This window comes from Castor canadensis, chromosome 6 (assembly GCF_047511655.1).
Source record: "Castor canadensis chromosome 6, mCasCan1.hap1v2, whole genome shotgun sequence".
Classification (NCBI taxonomy): Eukaryota; Metazoa; Chordata; class Mammalia; order Rodentia; family Castoridae; genus Castor; species Castor canadensis.
In genome coordinates, this window is record NC_133391.1 from 31,474,541 (window position 1) to 31,496,108 (window position 21,568).

A 21,568-nucleotide genomic window follows, 5' to 3' on the forward strand; every position below is an offset into this window, starting at 1 on the left:
ACAAATGTACACTCATAAGAAGTAGTTAAAATTATAGCTGAAATTTATAAATTATCAAAGATAATATAAATTGCATTATGTATATCTGTGTGTTTTGCAAATCACTCAGGAAAGTAGGATAGTCTGTGTGAATACTACAAAGCAGACATGAACATGTAAAATGCTGTTTTAATTACATGAATCTCAAATTGGATGCTTTTCTTCACTTTCTCCATTGTCAGAACTTGGTTGATTTACTTCTTTATTTCAGTAACATTGGAAAGAGAGGCAGGGTGAGAAAACTTGACCCTTCAAAATGAATTTTGAAATTTGTGACATAGTGTTAGTCTGTTTCTTTGCTTCCTAATACTTTTTATATTTATCTTAGATCATTTTATCTTTGGAAATTAAATACAGGGGGAGTGGATAAAAACTGAAGGCACGTGTTGTCCCTGGCTCAGGGAGGTGAGCGCCACCAAGTGGAGAGAGGCAGGTGCTGAGGAAGCCCAGTGCTCGGTGCTCAGCTTGTCTGCACTCACAGGAATGAAAAGATAGATCCTCAGCTCCACCGGAAAGGGAGGACTCTTGCAAAATAATACTTTTGCAAATAATAAAACTTTGCGTCTTCTGTAAGTCCTCAGTGACAACGGTGAAAGACATCAAAATCTTTATTTAACTATGTATTTTATGAATCAGATTTTTATAATCTTATTACCTCAGACAGGCTATTGGTTTCAAATTTTCCACAGCTGAGACAATGCAAATTGTGCAAAACAGTGAAATAGAATACATCATCATTTGCATGTTTGTAAATGTGAGTTTCACTTTGTATCCTGATCAGATATGAGACATTACACTCTGTGGTGAGAAGATAAATATCTCTGTCAAGCTGGCCTTAACAGATAAATTATATAAAAATAAAAATTTTGTGACAACATATATGTGAAAATTAATTCACATAAGAAATCCTTGACTTGACCTCAGGACAGCAATTAAAAGAGCACATTAAGGAGAAAGAACAGGTTAGTTGTACAAAATCACCAGCAACGATAGTGGACTTTCGGTTTTCTCTGTTTGAACATGGAGAGTGCCCTACAGAGCATCTCCTCCATCATAGCAGTCACAGAGTTCATAGTTGGGAATTTGAGCAATGGATTTATAGTTGTAATAAATTGCCTTGACTTGGTCAACAAAAGAAAGCTGTCTTCAGTTGATCAAATTGTCATGGTCTTGGCCATTTCCAGAATTAGTGTGATTTGGCAATTATCAGCAAATTGGTTTATTTCTGTGCATTCTTTAATTTCATTTGTGAGTGGAAAAGAAGTAAGAATTATTTTTTTCACTTTGATAATTTCTATTCTCTTCAGTCTCTGACTTGCTACCATCCTCAGCATCCTTTATTTGCTCAAAATAGCCAATTTCTCATGGCCTGTTTTTCTCTATCTCAAGTGGAGAGTAAAGAAAGTGACTTCTGATCATGTTGCTGGGAAACCTGGTCTCCTTAATTTTAAATCTGATAGATGTAGATGCAAATATTGATGACTTGATCCATCAATTGCAAAGAAACATAGCTTGGAACTCCAAAGTGAGTGAAATTGAAACATTTTCAATGTGGATCAGATTCAACATGACTGTTTTCCTTAACACCATTTACAGTGGCCCTGATCTCCTGTCTCCTGCTAATTTTCTTCCTGTGGAAACATCTCCAGACAATGCAGCTCACTTCCAAAGGACACAGAGACCCCAGGACCATGGCTCACATAAATGCCTTGAAAATCATGATCTTGTTTCTTCTCCTCTATTGTACTTATTTTCTGCCATATTTCATAACAAGGATTTTAAAAGTACATTAGAACAAACTGGCCCACTTGGTTTGCTTTACTCTTAGACTTCTGTATCCTTCAAGCCAATCACTTATCCTGATTCTGGGAAATTCCAAGTTAAGGCAGGCTTTTCTTTTGGTCCTGAGGCAACTGAGATGTGGGCTAAACATAAGAAACTCATAATTTCATAAGGCTTTCAAGCTATTCATTATTAGGGCTGCAGTGTAACTCAGCAGTACAGCATTTGCCTAGCATGCATGGTCCTAAATTCAATTCCCAGCACCACAAAAAAAAAAGAAAGGAAAACAAGAAAGATGGAAGGAAGGAAGGAAGGAAGGAAGGAAAGAAAGAAAGAAGGAAGGTTGATTCTTTCTCTCAGGTCATACATACATAATTATGACATGGATTTCTATAGTATTGATAATTTGCAATCTTAAAGAAATTATAACATATGGTCTTAAAATTTTAAAATATCTCCAATAGCACATTTACTTTCTAATTATGAACCTCCAATATCTTGGCTGGTGATGGCCCTTCATTTATATATCACTCAGTGAAGATGGCGATTTGAAGTGATCATTTTATTATTTCATGTACTCCTACTGGTGCATTAAGGACAATTATCACAGTTATGTGGATCAGAAACAGGGAAAGTTGGGTATTTGACTTGTATATGTAGTGATAGGATGGGCACCTAGCAAGCATTAACTCTAATATGAGTAACTACCACATACATCAACATCCTTCCCTTTTACCTTTTTTCCTGATTCTGTGGTTTGAACTCAGGGCTTCACACTTGCTAGGCAGGCATTCTTCTAACAAAAATCACACCTCAGAACCCTTTTTCATGAATTATTGTGTACATATGTGTACATTTATCTATTACTTCATGTCATACCTGGGTTAGGTAAATATTATTGAGGTACACATTTTATATAATAAATTGCAAAATTATTCTATGTATTTTAGTTGGTTAAACTATTCTCTTAATTCAATTTAGCGTGACCTTTTGAAACGTAACTTAAACCCTCCAAAATTATTCTTTTTCTTAAAAATTGTTTCATTTTTTCTTGTTTCTTTGCTTTTTAATAAATATCTTAATCAATTTCCATAACAACGTTTCCTGAAAAATGGACTTGATTTGAACTGAAAGTGTAGATACGTGTTTTGTGTAACTACCATCCTCAGGGCAAATCTTTTGAGTTCATTCTAGTTTCCAATGTACAGTTTTCATTCATAATTTGTTAAATTTATGTCTTCATTTTGTATAATTCTCTGGCATAAATGGTAAATTTCTTAAATTCAAGTTTTTAATTTGTTGTTAGCATACAGAAATACAATAAGCTATTGTATAAAGCTGACTTTATGTGTTGTGACTGTGTACAATAATATTCTTACTTCTACTGCCTTCTTTTGGAACTTTCTTGGTATTTTTTATGTACATAATCATGTTTTCCAGTGAACATTGATTTCTCCTTTTCAACTTTAGAGGATCATTTAATTTTTTGTTTTATTTCATTGGCTAGGGTCTCTGAGATAAGGTTTAATATAAGTGATGAGATTACACATTCCTACTTTATTTCAATCTTTGATAATGAATGCAGTTTTAAGCATTAATACAATATTATCTATGTGTTGCTTATATGACATTAATCAGAGTTATGGCTTCTATTTATTCCTAGTTTTCTGAGGGCTTTTATTTGAATGGGCCCAGGGTTTTATCAAAAAATTTTTATACATTTATTGAAATCATTATGATTTTCTTAACTTATTCTGCTAATATAGTGAATCATATTAATCTACTTTTGAATGTTAACCTAGTCTTATATTGCTAGAATATATTCTATTTGGTCCATAATTTTGTTTTTGATATAGAAAGTTTCTCATGCTTTGGTATCAAAATATGTATAACTTTGTAAAATGATTTTTAGATGGTTCTTCCTCTATTATCTGAAAGATGGCAATTTTCTTTTCCTTGAATATTTTGGAGAAATTACCATTCAAACCTGGGCATGTGGCACACACCTGTGGTTCCATCTACTGAAGTAGTAAACACAGGTGGATAATATCTTATGGGTAACATAGGCAAGAGTTAGGATGACATCCCTTCTGAAAAACAAACTAAAAGCAAAAGGACTAGAGGTATGGTTCAACTGGTGAGCACTTTGGCAATCCCTGTGTTCAACTCCCAGTACTGAAAAATAATATAATTCAGGAATTTGCTAACCAATGGAAAGGATTTTAATTCAGATATTAATTTTTAAAAATAGATATATGGTTATTAAAATTACCACCTCAATACCTGCCCTTGGTTGTATGCACTTGTTGTCCCAGCTAGGATGGAGGTTGAACTATTAGGATTTTTGTTCCATATCAGTCTAGGAAACAAGTTTATGAAACTCGCTCTCAATAGGAAAAGTTGGGCATGGTGGTGCATGCCAGTCAACCCAATACTGGAGGATTATAAATCAGAGGATCAGAGTCTTAGCCAGCACCAGAAAAATGTGAGAACTTGTCTTGAAAATAACTAGAAAGAAAAGGGCTGGTAGTGTACCAACCTAGTAAGAAGAATGAATCCCTGACTTCAAAAACCTAGTACCACCAAGAAAATAAGACAGATGATTGCCATCTATTCTTGTGTTTAGTTCAGTAATTTTTGCCTTTAGGCAAATGTTGGGTATAAAATACTTCCAGGAACTATTTCCTGCATTTATAGCTCCAGTCCTGAACTCATCCCTGAACTACAAATATATATATAAAGCCCCTCTCAACTCGACATCTCTATCTGGATGCAAAGTTGACATTTCAAATTTGACATATATTTAACTTATTTGTTTTGACCAAGGCCTCACCCAGCACTGCTTCTATTATCATTATTTTCTTCTCATAAAATAGAAACATGCCTCCATACACAAACATTGTCTGAAAGTCACCCTTGTTACCTTTCATTTTCACATAAGGAGCATCAAATCCACTATTAAAGCTTGTGAACACTGCTTTAAAATATATCAATAGCAGCCAACCAGTTCTCGTAATACAGGCACATCCACACCACCATTGCCTGGATTTAACCATGTATTGAAACTTTTTCCTAATTTAACACAATGTTCTCCCTTGGTTATCACAGGAGTTTCCCCCTAATTTCTTGTATTCTAGCTCTTCCTAAATTTAGAGTTTATTTTCAACATGAACATTTTAAGACACATTAAACTATGTTAGTTTTCTACTCAGAATCCTTCAGTCTTCACACCTCACTCAAGTAAAAGCCACATTCTTTAGTATCCTTGAAGTATTACATAATTTACCTCTCTCACCCCTTCCTACATTAGCTTCACTTCTCAGGGTCTCCCTTTCCCTCTCTGAGCACCCACAACTCTGGCTTCCTTGGTGTTACTCAAACACATTAATTAGTTAGATGCTACATGAGTCACTTGTTACTTGCTTTCCTCTGTTAGGGCATGTATTTTCCTCAAAATATGATTCATCCTCTTACTTATTGTAGGACTTTGCTCAAACCTCAACTTCTCAGCGAATCTTTTTCAAATCACCTTTTTTTTTTTGACATTTTAATCTTCTCTTTACACAATTCCTACTTCTTTTCTCTACTTACATTTAAGCATTTTATATACTGTATCTCATATACGAGCATTGTATTTTTATTAAATTGCTTAAACTATAACGAAAGCTCAAGGACAATATTCTAAAAATATTCTAAAAATACCTTAGAGCTGGTGTGGTGGTGACCACTGTAATGCAAGCAATTCTGAGGCAGGAAAATCTTGAGTTCAATTGCAACCTCTGTTACACAGGGAGACATTGTCTCAAAAAGACAAAAAAAAAAATAGTCCCATTCAGCCTGAATCTGAGTTCCTGTGGGGAGCGGAGTATAAGAAGCCTATGAGAACTTGACATAAGCACAGCTGTGTCAAATAGTCTGGAGACTGAATTTGGCACAGTCTCAGCTGCAGAAGGGATCAAGCACAGTTAGCTCAGTTTGGCATGGCCCCACCAGCAGAAGAGGGTGAAGGTAAAATGAAGCTGCTTTTCCTAATATGTTTACATTCGGAAAGAGAGCAGGTTTCTCTTGTTACAATGTCATGCCCCTCTCCTAGAACTGTTGCTCTACCTCCTTGTTTACCACTGTATATAAAACAGTGGCTGAAAGAGGACAGGGGTTGGTTGGCTGGCTGCTTGAGGGGCAGAAGCTACTGTGGGGGCAGCTTGCAAGGGGATTGTTGGATTGATTGGCTGGCTGTGGGCTGCCTGTGAGGCTGCCGCTGATGCTGTTGCTACTGCTGGCAGTTGTGTTTCTCCACCAGAGCAGCTTTGTGCACGGAGAGCTTTATATATAGACTTTTAAAAAGCTATGCTAAAGAAAAGCTAAGGAGAACATGGAACAGTGCAAGTCTAAGGACAGAGACTTTAAGAGTTGCTAATGCAGATTTTAGATAAAGCTGCTGTTTGTGTGTCTGCAAGTCTTAGGACCGAAACTCTAGGAGTTATGCTAGAGATTAGAGGAAACATGGGGCATTGCAAGTCTGAGGACCCAGACATTAAAGAATAGAAAAGAAGCAAGGTTTTAAAGAAAAGAGAAAAGAAGTAAGGTTTTAAAGAATAGGGAAAAGAAGCAAAGTAAAAGGAAAGATAATAGTAAAAAAGAAGTAACAAGCTGTTGTGCATCTCCATCAGAGTGCCCAGCACACCTGATCCCAAATTTCTGCATGTCTGTCTTTTACCTGTTGTCCTTTTTGCATCTCCAATCTCCCCCAAGTTAGGTCAGGAGGACAGGCACTCACTAAGCTTATGAGAAGTTCCTAGAGGTCTGGCACAAAGAATATGTGAACATGGTAGAAACATTATTTACTACTGTATGAAAATGGAGAAATGAGACCTGAAACTATTCTAAGAATGAGAGGAGAAGCAATAAAGGACAATGACTATAACTATTAACTATTTTAGTTAATATATTTAACTAAAATATATGGCAAGCACTTTTGTAAATGTCACAATTGTATCCCCAATACAACAATATTATGATAATAAAAACATTTTTTAAAATTTTGTTGACTTTTTGCATTTATGTATTATAATAATCCTTTCTTTAAATCATGGTATTTTTACGTGGATTCCTGGTGGTTTATCTGAATGTCCTCCTTGATTTGCAGGTCTAATTCCTGAAGATTTTGAATGACACTAATTCTGGACTATTTTGAAATAAAATGCAACAATTCAATTACCTCCGAAAACTAGCATATTGACCTTTCTACCTTCACTCCCTCTGAATTAAAATTAAGTAAATTCAGTTTAATAAATGGGGAAGTTTTAAAGTCTTTACAGAAGTTTCACCTTATATTTTATGATGAAAATAAAGATTTTATATACAGCCTAAACATGAGATGAGAGACAGAGTGAGCTAGATTTTTGATGTAACAAAATATTACCAGCTATCATGAGCTCAACAGTTGTGCAGTAATAATTTAATGTATACATATGATCATCCCAAAACTTTATGGTGTAAAACAACAACCATTTTCTTAGTTGTGGACTTCAGAGGTCAAGACTTTGGATAGGGAAAAGCCAGATGCCTTTTTTTTTTTTTATCCTAGTGTGTTTCTTTCTGTTTGGGCAGAAGGTTTTGGATTATAAGGATAATTCAAATGACTGAGAGCAAAGTCATCTTCAGAATAGCTGAGAAACAGAAATCATTTGGCAATGATTTCTGAATGGTTATGGAACATATGAAATATGGCTAATGAAATGGAGTAATTCCATTTTTAATACTAAGAATTTTTAATTTATCTGAATGTGACAGGTACCTCCTCAATATCCTGTCTTGTTGGAAATTTCAAGTATAGATTCTTCTTGGATTATGAGTTTGGGTCGATGGATTCAAAAAAACAATTTAAAGATGCGTTCCATGGTACTGTTGTTCAGAGCGTCTACTTATGGCCTCTCCATGTGATTGACTTCAGAGTAGTTGATACCTACATGTGGGTACATAGAGTTCCCAGGGTGAATGCTCCAGTTATCAAGAGCAAAATGGCATAGCTTTGATTGATTAGCTTAAGAATTCCTAAACCAACATTTTGCCAGTTTGAATTAGTTGAGGTAGTCAACTAATTCCATTCTAAATGGAAAGAGAGGGATCATACACTCCAGATGTCCAAAGGAGGAGTGGCAAGAAATTTGTGGCATGCTTTAAAATTCCCATACATACCTGAAAGAATGTGACTCAGGTTACTGCAAAGGCACCTGCAAAACCATATTTATTGCAGTACTATTCACAATAGCCAAGCTATGGAACAGCCAAGATGCCTCACTACCGATGAATGAATTATGAAAATGTGATATTCATACACAATAGAATTTTATTCAGACACAAACAAGAGTGAAATTTTGTCATTTACAGGTAAATGGACAGAACTGGATAACGTCATCTTAAAAGTTAGTCAGGCCCAGAAGGTCCAAAATTGCATGTTCTCCCTCATATATGAATTATAGGTTTATAACAAATGCAGAAAATAATTGGACGTGGGTAGCACACTAAGAGGAGAATGTGCACAGGGGGAATAGGGCAAGGGAAGGAAACCTAAAATTTGAATACAGTTGATGTGCTCACTAAACGAATACAGTAATCTTAAACTGGCAGAGGCCACTATGGTAAGGGGACTAGGGAGTACTGAAGAGATCTGGTAGAGATGAGCCAATGTGGTTTGTAATACATATATGAATGGAAACAACATGAGGAATCTACCTATATAGCTATCTTTATCTCAAATTAGCAAAAATGCCATGCTTTTCTTATTATCTTTTATGTTTTTTCTTCTACAAAATCAGAGAACAAGAAGGCAGAACAGGTTCTACCCTAAGGTGCAATGTATGTGTGTGTGTGTGTGTGTGTGTGTGTGTCTGTGTGTCTGTGTGTGGCGGGGGGGGGGCAAATAATGTATACACCTGTAAGTAAATGTAAAAATGATAAAAAAATTTTAAAATTCCCATACACTCTTAAAGATTTAAGTCTTACAACTGAAAGTACATTTTGCTCAATTTATGCAGCTTTAGGTATATTGTAAATACTCTGCATGGGTGAAATTGGTAATGAAGTTGTATGCTGATCATATAGACACATACTGCATTTTCCATATGGAGGCTAAAAGTTCTGAGCCCCAGGATAATGGATAAACCCAAAGAACAGATGTCACTGTGAATACATTTTAAGGATGACACTGAAAAATTATAAAAGAAATATGTCTCTTTTTTGCATATCAACAAATCCAGATTCAAATTCCAATGCAAAACTTAGCCAATGTGTAAAACATGGCTAGTACCCTGAATAAACACAACACCTCTGACAGGAAAGCTAAGCAGGGTTGGACCTGGTCAGTACTTGAATGGGAGATTAGAACACTTGAGGGCTTATTTTGAAACTTTCATTATGGGAATCAAAGATTCTGTAAGTAGCCATAATTAAAAGAGAAGAAAGACCCTCATTAGACATCGCATCCTTGGATATGTCTATACCAGTGCAGCTGGAATCCATCAGTCAATGGTGAGTTGAAGCCAGAGATTCCCTCTGAACAACCATGTCAAGCACAATGGAAAATTTGTTTATAATGGTTTATGTTATAGAATTCATATTGGGGGTTTTTGGAAATGGATTCATATTACTGATAAACAGCATAGACTGGATCAGGAATGGGATGATCTCCCTGACTGATTTTATTCTCACCTGCCTGGCCATTTCTAGGACATGTTTTTTGTGGATGACAGTATTGGTTATATCTTTTAATACAGTTAGCAGGGATTTAGTGACGAGTTTAGCCTTTTTCTTTTCAATAGTTTGATAGCATTAAACTATTTCTGCTCAACCTGCACCACCTGCCTCACTGTCTTCTGTTTCTTTAAGATAGCTAACTTCTCTAACCCTGTTTTCAAGTGGATGAAATGGAAAATTCACAAGATGCTTCGTATGATTGTGCTGGGAGCAATCATTTATTTTTTCATGTCACTCACCTTCATGGAACCATTAACTAACATCATGATCCAAGAACAGACAACTATGGAAAAAAACTTAACAACCAATTTTGTGCATGCTGTATATTATATTTTCACTTACTATACTCTCCTTAATATAATCTCCTTCATCTTTTTTGTGGTGTCACTGACCTCCTTCCTGTTTTTAATCCTGTCTTTATGGAGCCATACCAGACAGATGAAGCTGCAAGGCATATATTCTAGGAACTCAAGCATGGAGGCCCATATAAGAGCTATGAAAACTATGATTTCATTCTTAGTCCTCTTCATTATGTATTTTTTAAGCAACCTCTTATTAATGTTGGCCTATTCTATTGTACACGGTGTTGTGGCAAAGATTTTTGCTCATGTTCTGATATTTTGTATCCATCTGGTCATCCATTTCTTCTGATTTTATGGAATAGCAAATTGAAACACACATCTCTCTGTGTCCTGAGGAAGCTGAAGTGTATCAGACAGTAAATAATCATTCCTGAAAACATGCCTGATATGATCGAAGATGTTTTGAGAGGGTGAAAAAAGGAAAAGAAGACATGCCGGGCATAGTAGTACATGCCTGTAATGCCGGTGCTCAGGAGACTAAAGCAGAAGGATTATGAGTTGGACGCCAGCCCGGCTTATATGGGGAGGTGGAGGATAGCCTAGGACACATGAGAAGATCTTTTCTCAAAACACAGAAAATAAAAAACAAAAAATGAAGAATACAAATGGATTTCACATCTATCCCTTTAACCTACCTCTTCTCCCCTCATACTCTGTGCTTTGTTAAAGAGTATTTTGAAAATACGTGCTTATCTTAAATTAAAAGGAAGGAATTTCTAATTTGTCTGCCATAGATATGGATATTGCATGTTTAATAGTATGAGTATAATATATTGGGAATATATTTCACATTTCGCACCATAGGACAAAAATTATATTTTTTTAAATTTTGTTAATGTTAAATAAATATTAGAAGAAAAGAGAATTAAAACACATGAATGATTGGAGTAGATAACTGAATTGGAATGGGATTTACTTTTAAAATTTTTCATATAATATTGTTTGTTGAAAAGACTGTCTTTTCCCATTGTTTCAGTGTGAAACTCTGTCAAAAGCAGTTGATCACATCTTTTATTTATAGACTATGTACTCTGTTAATTTTATTTGTAAATTCTTATTCATGTCAATAAAATAACTTTGATTTGAGACCATCTCATTACATAAAACACGATCACCTTGAATTCACAATTCTCTTCCTTAGCCTCCCAAATACTGGGAAGGCAGACGTGTATCATCAAGTTCAGCAAAATCATTCTCTTAATTTCATCAGGTCAACACTGTCTCTGAAAATGTAACAGTAATCCTGCCAAAATTGTTTTCTTTTTCTCAATGTTGTTTCAGATTTCCTGGTTCCTTGGCTCTTGCATATACATTTTAGATTCAGTTTATCCATTCCATAATAAAGCCTCCTACAATATTGATTGAAGCTGTGTTGAATGTTTAGATATGTGTTTCTAGGAAATGACACCAAAATAATATTGAGTTTTCCAACACATGAGCATGGCAAATCTTTTCATTTATTTGAATACTCTGGAGTTTCCAATTTACTATTTTCAGTCATAGTTTGTTAACATCATTTCAAAGATTTTCAGGTTTCTCTAGCTAGGATACAAGTGTGCTTTTATTGAATTTTTGTTTGTTTCTAGTATAAGAAAATATAATTTTCATGTCAAGTTGACTTTATGTGCCAGGAATGTGTAAAATTCTCTTGATACTTCTAATACTGTCTTTTGAGATCATTATTCTACCTGGAGGAAAATGAATTTTATTTTCACTTTGCAGTTTTTTAGATCTTATGTTATATTATTTCCTTGCAGTATTTCACCAGCTATAATATCTAAGAAAAGGTGGGATATAAATGGTTAAAGAAACATTCCTTCCTTGTTCCAATCTATGGAATAGCACCTAGTTTTAACTATTGATATGTTATCTGTGGATTTAGAGTTTCTTTTTATTACTAGTATACCGAGAGTGTTTATACTAAATGGTTCCTGAAGTTTGACAAATGATTTTTATCTATGTATTGAAATTATGATTTTTGCATTGTTCTGTGAATATGGTAAATTGTATTAATCCACTTTTTAATGTTAATCCAGTCTTTCACTGTTTAGATAAACTCTCTTTGGTCCATACTTTTATTTTCTTAATATGTCACAGACTTTGGAATCAGAATATTGCTTTTTTATCAAATAATTTTGGATGAGGTCTGTCCTCAATTATATACATGGTTTGTGTAAGTTTTGTGGTTTTCCTCCTTAAGTACATGATAGAAATCATTAAGGAGCTAGAGTTGGTGGTACATTACTGCAATCCAAATACTGATGTGGTGGAGGAGGACTGTGGCTTGAGGTCATCCCAAGAAGAAGTTAGCACAAGAAATTATCTGAAAAATAAATAAAATGCAAAAATACTGGGGGTGTGGCTCAGGAGGTAGAGTGATTGAAGGAAATTTGAAGCTTGAGTTCAATCAACATTACTGCAAGGAAGAAAGAAGGAGGGAAAGAAGGAAGGAAGGAAGGAAGGGGAAAAAGAAAGAAGGAGGAAGGGAGGGAGATAATAGTAAAGGAAGGAAGGAAGGAAGAAAAAAGAAAGGCACTTTGCTAATTAATGGGAAAGTTTTTAATTCAGACTAATACTTAAGAATAGATATAAGGTTATTAAGTTTTCAATCTCTTCAAGAAACATTGAACTGATATCAATGTTTAAATCCAATAGTTCTCAAGAACTCCTTCCTTATAGCTCCCTTTTCCCCATGTAAGCAAATACTTGGTGGTGTCAATTCATGGCTATAAAATCTGTCTATGCACTGTCTCATGAATTTGTTTCCCCAGCCCTGATCTTTTTTCTGAACTCCAGATTAATATACACAACTCTTGACATCTCTAGCAGAAAATGGAATTAACATTCAAATTTGGCACATGCTTAACCAACTCATTCTGACACAGACCTACACACAATGCAACTTCCATTACTCTTATTTTCATATCAGTAAAAAACAAATTCATTCTTCCAGAAACAAACATTACCTCCGAGTCATCCTCATCAGCTCTCTTTTCCTTACAAGCTGCATCAAATACAAAACAAATCCTTTAAACATTGTGTTAAAATGTACACCCAGTTCTCACAATATGTCCACATCTATACTGCCATGGTCATAATTTAATCATGTATTGAAGTCTTATCCTACTCTAACATTATGTTCTACCTAGATGACCACCTGGGACTCCTCTTTAACTACTTATCTTAAATTTCTCTAGAATTTTGCTTTATTTTCACTAAGAGTATTTCAGTATACTTTTCTATTCAAAATTCTCCAAAGTCTTCATACCAAACTCATGCAGATGCTATGTCCTTCCAACACCCTTGAAGGCTTACCCCTCACACCTCTTCCTTCTTCAACCTCATTTCTGAAGGTCTCCCTCTGACTTTCTCTGCACCAAACACTCTGGCTTCCCTCCTCTTCCACAAACACATTAGGTAGTTCTAATGTGTGCACACTTGATAATTGCAACTAACTCTGTGAGAAATGTATTTCAATCAAACAAAGCCCAACTCATCCACTTTTTAGATCTGTGCTCAAACTGCACTTTCTCTGCAAATCTTTTCCTAATCACCTCATCTAACATTTCAACCTCCTTACTCAAACATTTCATGTGTATCTTCACTGGTTATACTTGCAAATTTTATATGCTATATTTTATTATTGTACATTATCTTTTTATTATTTGTTTATACCAGAGCATAATCTTACAAATGATATTTTACAAAATATTTCTGAGCCAAGTATTATCATGCACACTTATAATTCAAGAACTTGGGAAGGTGAAAAAGAAGGATTTCAAGTTCAAACTAAGTCTAGCACACATAGGTGGACCCTGGTTGAATCCCCAATCTCAAAAAAAAAATAGTTTTTGTTCACTGCTGAATCTGAGCTCCTTGAGATCTGCCACCAAAAGGATAATTTAATAAGCATTTGTTTTCTGAGTAAAACAAATATAGCCTTTTTCACCATATTTTTTTCTCTGAATTTCCTTCTGAATATTTTGGCTTCAGTTTTGTTGGTTTTTTGCATCTATCTATTATAATAAGACTTTCTTTAAGTTATGGACTTTTTTGTGTGAATTCTTGGTGGAGTAGATAGTATCTTTGAATCCTCTAGGTTCTACTTGTGTAGCTCCTGAATGGCACAAAATTTTGCACTATCTTGTGAAGAAAATGTAACATTTGCATTGTCTCACAGAATCTAATAAATTGGCATTCTGACTTTGTTCTCATCAGAATTAATATTGATTTATTCCATTCAATATCCGGGAGAGTTGTGTGTGAAAAATTTACACAAGTCTTGCCTTGCATTTTGTTAAAGAAATAAGGTATTTTATATACCCAATTTGAGACTGGAGAGAGAGAGAGAGAAGGATATTGAAATAATGAAATACTGTTAACATTCATACACTAATTTGCATCCATAATGCTAATACCTCATAGAGGTATCCTGAAAAGATACATTGGCAAAAACAGAACAAAATAAAAACCATGGATATTTCTTTTCTCATTGACATTTTAACATATTCTTTCACATCTCAACAAACTAGAAGAAATGTTCATGTATGTGTGTATAGAGAACCCTCCCCAAGTATGCTATAAAACCTTATCATTCCACATGAACCCATCAAATGTGTCATCCAAGTTGCTTTTATGGTTCAGAGAACAGAGAGGTTTGCAGCACAGAACCTGGGATAATTCGCTGAGCCTAAATGTTACCAAATGTATTTTGTAAAGAATAAATGTTTTTATGAAATATTTATCCACCTCATACTATCACAGTGATCAATGAGCAACACTTCTTACAATCTGCTTCATAACATTTGTATGGTATGGTGCATGCTCTGTATTACTTAGTTATCTACATAGAGAATTAAAAATATTTTATACGATTCACAATATTTCATGTAATAAACTATATGTTGAAATCACTGTTTTTGAAATGAGGCTGTAGAAGTGGGTCAAGTTCTAGAAGTAGGTCAAGATATTTGTAAATTTTTAATATTCCTATCAATATAAAAGTGACCAGTATAACATGAACACTCAATACCTTAAAGTCTAATAAATTATGGGATTGATTGTGATGGGGATGCCAGGATGCATCTGTAATAGAGAAATTTTCCTTCAGTTCCATTTTACAAATCTCAAACAGGGACAGTAATATATTCATAAATTACATCATAACATGAACCATAAAGTGAGAAAGCAGCAAAAGGAAATCTGCTGTTATTTACATCGTCAGCACTTGATGTCTTTGTTTGGCTTCTCTCTTGAATATAGAAAATGATCACATGTGGCTCTTATGAATGAAATACAAATTTGCTGGAATGGAAATTTTTAGACGAATCATTGAAATTGATAGTTATATCCCATTGATTGCCAGAATAGCCTTATTCTACACTAGAACTGATCACTTAAAAGCAGATGACATAATAACAGAAATACAGAGAAAATATATATGTCAATTGCTTAATTATTTTTATCCATCACTTAATTAGAAATGACAAATTATTTTGGAAACTGGGATTTCTCTCTTAAGAGCAGCCAGTTCAGAGTAGGACATTTTCATAGTGGGATTCATCATGGCTGTGAATAAAGAAAGAACAGATGTCCACTTCAGTCATGTCTGTCTCATCAGCTAATCTCCTGAACTTATTTCTTCACTGAGACACTACTCTAATTCCATGGAAGTTCTTTTCAGTTCTTTACAAAGCTGGTAAACCTGGAAGAAAGTTTCCTTGGGTTCATTTATATTTATATAAATAATCTTACTTTTTTTTTTTCATTTTTCTTTTATTATTCATATGTGCATACACGGCTTGGTTTATTTCTCCCCCCTGCCCCCACCCCCTCCCTTACCACCCACTCCACCCACTCCCGCTCCCCCCCTCAATACCCAGCAGAAACTATTTTGCCCTTATCTCTAATTTTGTTGTAGAGAGAGTATAAGCAATAATAGGAAGGAACAAGGGGTTTTGCTGGTTGAGATAAGGATAGCTATACAGGGCATTGACTCACATTGATTTCCTGTGCATGGGTGTTACCTTCTAGGTTAATTCTTTTTAATCTAACCTTTTCTCTAGTTCCTGGTCTCCTTTTCCTATTGGCCTCAGTTGCTTTAAGGTATCTGCTTTAGTTTCTCTGCATTAAGGGCAACAAATGCTAGCTAGTTTTTTAGGTGTCTTACCTATCCTCACCCCTCCCTTGTGTGCTCTCGCTTTTATCATGTGCTCAAAGTCCAATCCCCTTGTTGTGTTTGCCCTTGATCTAATGTCCACATATGAGGGAGAACATACGATTTTTGGTCTTTTGAGCCAGGCTAACCTCACTCAGAATGATGTTCTCCAATTCCATCCATTTACCAGCGAATGATAACATTTCGTTCTTCTTCATGGCTGCATAAAATTCCATTGTGTATAGATACCACATTTTCTTAATCCATTCGTCAGTGCTGGGGCATCTTGGCTGTTTCCATAACTTGGCTATTGTGAATAGTGCCGCAATAAACATGGATGTGCAGGTGCCTCTGGAGTAACAGTCTTTTGGGTATATCCCCAAGAGTGGTATTGCTGGATCAAATGGTAGATCGATGTCCAGCTTTTTAAGTAGCCTCCAAATTTTTTTCCAGAGTGGTTGTACTAGTCTACATTCCCACCAACAGTGTAAGAGGGTTCCTTTTTCCCCGCATCCTCGCCAACACCTGTTGTTGGTGGTGTTGCTGATGATGGCTATTCTAACAGGGGTGAGGTGGAATCTTAGTGTGGTTTTAATTTGCATTTCCTTTATTGCTAGAGATGGTGAGCATTTTTTCATGTGTTTTCTGGCCATTTGAATTTCTTCTTTTGAGAAAGTTCTGTTTAGTTCACATGCCCATTTCTTTATTGGTTCATTAGTTTTGGGAGAATTTAGTTTTTTAAGTTCCCTGTATATTCTGGTTATCAGTCCTTTGTCTGATGTATAATTGGCAAATATTTTCTCCCACTCTGTGGGTGTTCTCTTCAGTTTAGAGACCATTTCTTTTGATGAACAGAAGCTTTTTAGTTTTATGAGGTCCCATTTATCTATGCTATCTCTTAGGTGCTGTGCTGCTGGGGTTTCATTGAGAAAGTTCTTACCTATACCTACTAACTCCAGAGTATTTCCTACTCTTTCTTGTATCAACTTAAGAGTTTGGGGTCTGATATTAAGATCCTTGATCCATTTTGAGTTAATCTTGGTATAGGGTGATATACATGGATCTAGTTTCAGTTTTTTGCAGACTGCTAACCAGTTTTCCCAGCAGTTTTTGTTGAAGAGGCTGCTATTTCTCCATCGTATATTTTTAGCTCCTTTGTCAAAGATAAGTTGCTTATAGTTGTGTGGCTTCATATCTGGATCCTCTATTCTGTTCCACTGGTCTTCATGTCTGTTTTTGTGGCAGTACCATGCTGTTTTTATTATTATTGCTTTGTAATATAGTTTGAAGTCAGGTATTGTGATACCTCCTGCATTGTTCTTTTGACTGAGTATTGCCTTGGCTATTCGTGGCCTCTTGTGTTTCCATATAAATTTAACAGTAGATTTTTCAATCTCTTTGATGAATGTCATTGGAATTTTGATGGGAATTGCATTAAACATGTAGATTACTTTTGGGAGTATAGACATTTTTACTATGTTGATTCTACCAATCCATGAGCATGGGAGATCTCTCCACTTTCTATAGTCTTCCTCAATCTCTTTCTTCAGAAGTGTATAGTTTTCCTTGTAGAGGTCTTTCACATCTTTTGTTAGGTTTACACCTAGGTATTTGATTTTTTTTGAGGCTATTGTAAATGGAATTGTTTTCATACATTCTTTTTCCGTTTGCTCATTGTTAGTGTATAGAAATGCTAATGATTTTTCTATGTTGATTTTATATCCTGCTACCTTGCTATAGCTATTGATGATGTCTAGAAGCTTCTGAGTAGAGTTTTTGGGTCTTTAAGGTATAGGATCATGTCGTCTGCAAATAGGGATATTTTGACAGTTTCTTTACCTATTTGTATTCCTTTTATTCCTTCTTCTTGCCTAATTGCTCTGGCTAGGAATTCCAGTACTATGTTGAATAGGAGTGGAGAGAGTGGGCATCCTTGTCTGGTTCCTGATTTTAGAGGGAATTGTTTCAGTTTTTCTCCATTAAGTATAATGCTGGCTGTAGGTTTGTCATATATAGCTTTTATAATGTTGAGGAACTTTCCTTCTATTCCTAGTTTTCTTAGAGCTTTTATCATGAAATGATGTTGGATCTTATCAAAGGCTTTTTCTGCATCTATTGAGATGATCAAGTGGTTTTTGTCTTTGCTTCTGTTAATGTGGTTTATTACGTTTATTGATTTTCGTATGTTGAACCACCCCTGCATCCCTGGGATGAAGCCTACCTGGTCGTGGTGAATAATCTTTTTGATGTGTTGCTGAATTCGATTTGCCATTATTTTGTTGAGGATTTTTGCATCAATGTTCATTAAGGAGATTGGCCTATAGTTCTCCTTTTTGGAGGTGTCTTTGCCTGGTTTTGGGATAAGTGTAATAGTGGCTTCATAAAATGTGTTTGGCAGTTTTCCTTCCCTTTCTATTTCATGGAACAGTTTAAGGAGGGTTGGTATCAGTTCTTCTTTAAAGGTCTGATAGAATTCAGCAGAGAATTCATCAGGTCCTGGACTTTTCTTTTTGGGGAGACTCTTGATTGCTGCTTCAATTTCATTTTGTGTTATAGGTCTATTCAGGTGATTAATTTCCTCTTGGTTCAGTTTTGGATGATCATATGTATCTAGAAATCTGTCCATTTCTTTTAGATTTTCAAATTTATTTGAATATAGGTTCTCAAAGTAGTCTCTGATGATTTCCTGGACTTCCATGGTGTTTGTTGTTATCTCCCCTTTTGCATTCCTGATTCTACTAATTTGGGTTTTTTCTCTCCTCATTTTAGTCAGGTTTGCCAGGGGTCTATCGATCTTGTTTATTTTTTCAAAGAACCAACTTTTTGTTTCATTAATTCTTTGTATGGTTTTTTTGGTTTCTATTTCGTTGATTTCAGCTCTTATTTTTATTATTTCTCTCCTTCTATTTGTTTTGGGATTTGCTTGTTCTTGTTTTTCTAGGAGTTTGAGATGTATCATTAGGTCATTGATTTGGGATCTTTCAATCTTTTTAATATATGCACTCATGGCTATAAACTTTCCTCTCAAGACTGCCTTAGCTGTGTCCCATAGGTTCCGGTAGGTTGTGTTTTCATTTTCATTGACTTCTAGGAACTTTTTAATTTCCTCTTTTATTGCATCGATGATCCATTCTTCATTAAGTAATGAGTTATTTAGTTTCCAGCTGTTTGCATGTTTTTTGTCTTTACTTTTGTTGTTGAGTTCTACTTTTACTGCATTGTGGTCAGATAGTATGCATGGTATTATTTCTATTTTCTTATATTTGCTGAGGCTTGCTTTGTGCCCTAGGATATGATCTATTTTGGAGAAGGTTCCATGGGCTGCTGAGAAGAATGTATATTGTGTAGAGGTTGGATGAAATGTTCTGTAGACATCTACTAGGTCCACTTGATCTATTGCATATTTTAGATCTTGGATTTCTTTATTGAGTTTTTGTTTGGATGACCTATCTATTGATGATAATGGAGTGTTAAAGTCTCCCACAACCACTGTGTTGGCGTTTATATATGCTTTTAGGTCTTTCAGGGTATGTTTGATGAAATTGGGTGCGTTGACATTGGGTGCGTACAGATTGATGATTATTATTTCCTTTTGGTCTATTTCCCCTTTTATTAGTATGGAATGTCCTTCTTTATCTCGTTTGATCAATGTAGGTTTGAAGTCTACTTTGTCAGAGATAAGTATTGCTACTCCTGCTTGTTTTCGGGGGCCATTGGCTTGGTAAATCTTCTTCCAGCCTTTCATCCTAAGCATATGCTTATTTCTGTCGGTGAGATGAGTCTCCTGTAAGCAACAAATTGTTGGATCTTCTTTTTTAATCCATTTTGTCAAACGGTGTCTTTTGATGGGTGAATTAAGTCCATTAACATTAAGTGTTAGTACTGATAGGTATGTGGTGATTCCTGCCATTTAGTTATCTTAGTTGTTTGAAGGTTTGATTGTGTGTACCTAACTTGATGTTACTCTCTACTGTCTTGCTTTTTCTTATCCTGTGGTTTGGTGCTGCCTGCCTTTTCATGGTTAAGTTGTGTGTCACTTTCTGTGTGCAGGATCCCTTGCAGAATCTTTTGTAATGGTGGCTTTGTGGTCACATATTGTTTTAGTTTCTGCTTATCATGGAAGACTTTTATTGCTCCATCTATTTTGAATGATAGCTTTGCTGGGTAGAGTATCCTGGGGTTGAAGTTATTTTCATTCAGTGCCCGGAAGATCTCACCCCACGCTCTTCTTGCTTTTAATGTTTCTGTTGAGAAGTCTGCTGTGATTTTGATGGGTTTACCTTTGTATGTTACTTGTTTTTTCTCTCTTGCAGCCTTCAATATTCTTTCCTTAGTTTCTGAACTTGTTGTTTTAATGATGATATGTCGTGGAGTAGTTCTATTTTGATCTGGTCTGTTTGGTGTCCTGGAGGCCTCTTGCATTTGTATGGGAATATCTTTCTCTAGATTTGGGAAATTTTCCGTTATTATTTTGTTGAATATATTACGCATTCCCTTCGCTTGCACCTCTTCTCCTTCTTCGATGCCCATGATTCTCAAGTTTGGTCTTTTGATGGAGTCAGTGAGTTCTTGCATTTTCTTTTCACAGGTCTTGAGTTGTTTAATTAGTAGTTCTTCAGTTTTTCCTTTAATTACCATTTCATCTTCAAGTTCTGAGATTCTGTCTTCTGTTTGTTCTATTCTGCTGGATTGGCCTTCCGTTTTGTTTTGCAGTTCTGTTTCGTTCTTTTTTCTGAGGTTTTCCATATCCTGGCTGTTTTCTTCTTTATTGTTGTCTATTTTTGTCCTGAGTTCATTTATCCATTTATTCATTGTGTTCTCTCTTTCACTTTGGTGTTTATACAGTGCTTCTATGGTTTCCTTTATTTCTTCTTTTGCTTTTTCAAATTCTCTATTTTTATTGTCTTGGAATTTCTTGAGTGTCTCCTGTACATTTTGGTTGACCCTATCCAGTATCATCTCTATAAAATTCTCATTGAGTACTTGTAGTATGTCTTCTTTTAAATTATTCTTGTAGGTTTCATTGGGTCCTTTGGCATAGTTTATCTTCATTTTGTTGGAGTCTGGCTCTGAGTTTCTGTTCTCTTCATTCCCCTCTGGTTCCTGTACTAATTTTTTGCTGTGGGGAAACTGGTTTCCTTGTTTTTTCTGTCTTCCTGTCATTGTCCTTGGTGTTGTTACTGTCCCTGTACTGTGTGTAATTAAGTATTTTCTAGCTTGTAATAATAACAATGGTAATATTGAGAATGGAAGAGTGAGCTGAGATGGAAAGCAAGAAGTTAAAGAAAAGGGGAAAACAAATATACAGACAAGAGGGAGAAAGCAGAACAAGGTATCAGACAAGAGAGTTTCAAAGGTATAAACAGGGAGTGTTAGTGTACTAATCGACAGTAAGCTGAACAAATAGAGTGACAGAGAGAGGATTGAAAATCAAAGATAAAAAAATAAAAAATAAGTATATGAAAGTAATATC

General features: G+C 35.2%; 1 pseudogene; it reads left to right on the forward strand.

Annotated features, from left to right (window-relative positions):
* Positions 1–1,059: 1,059 nt before the first annotated feature.
* LOC109678067 (taste receptor type 2 member 13-like) lies at positions 1,060–1,993 on the forward strand (annotated as a pseudogene).
* Positions 1,994–21,568: the final 19,575 nt, after the last annotated feature.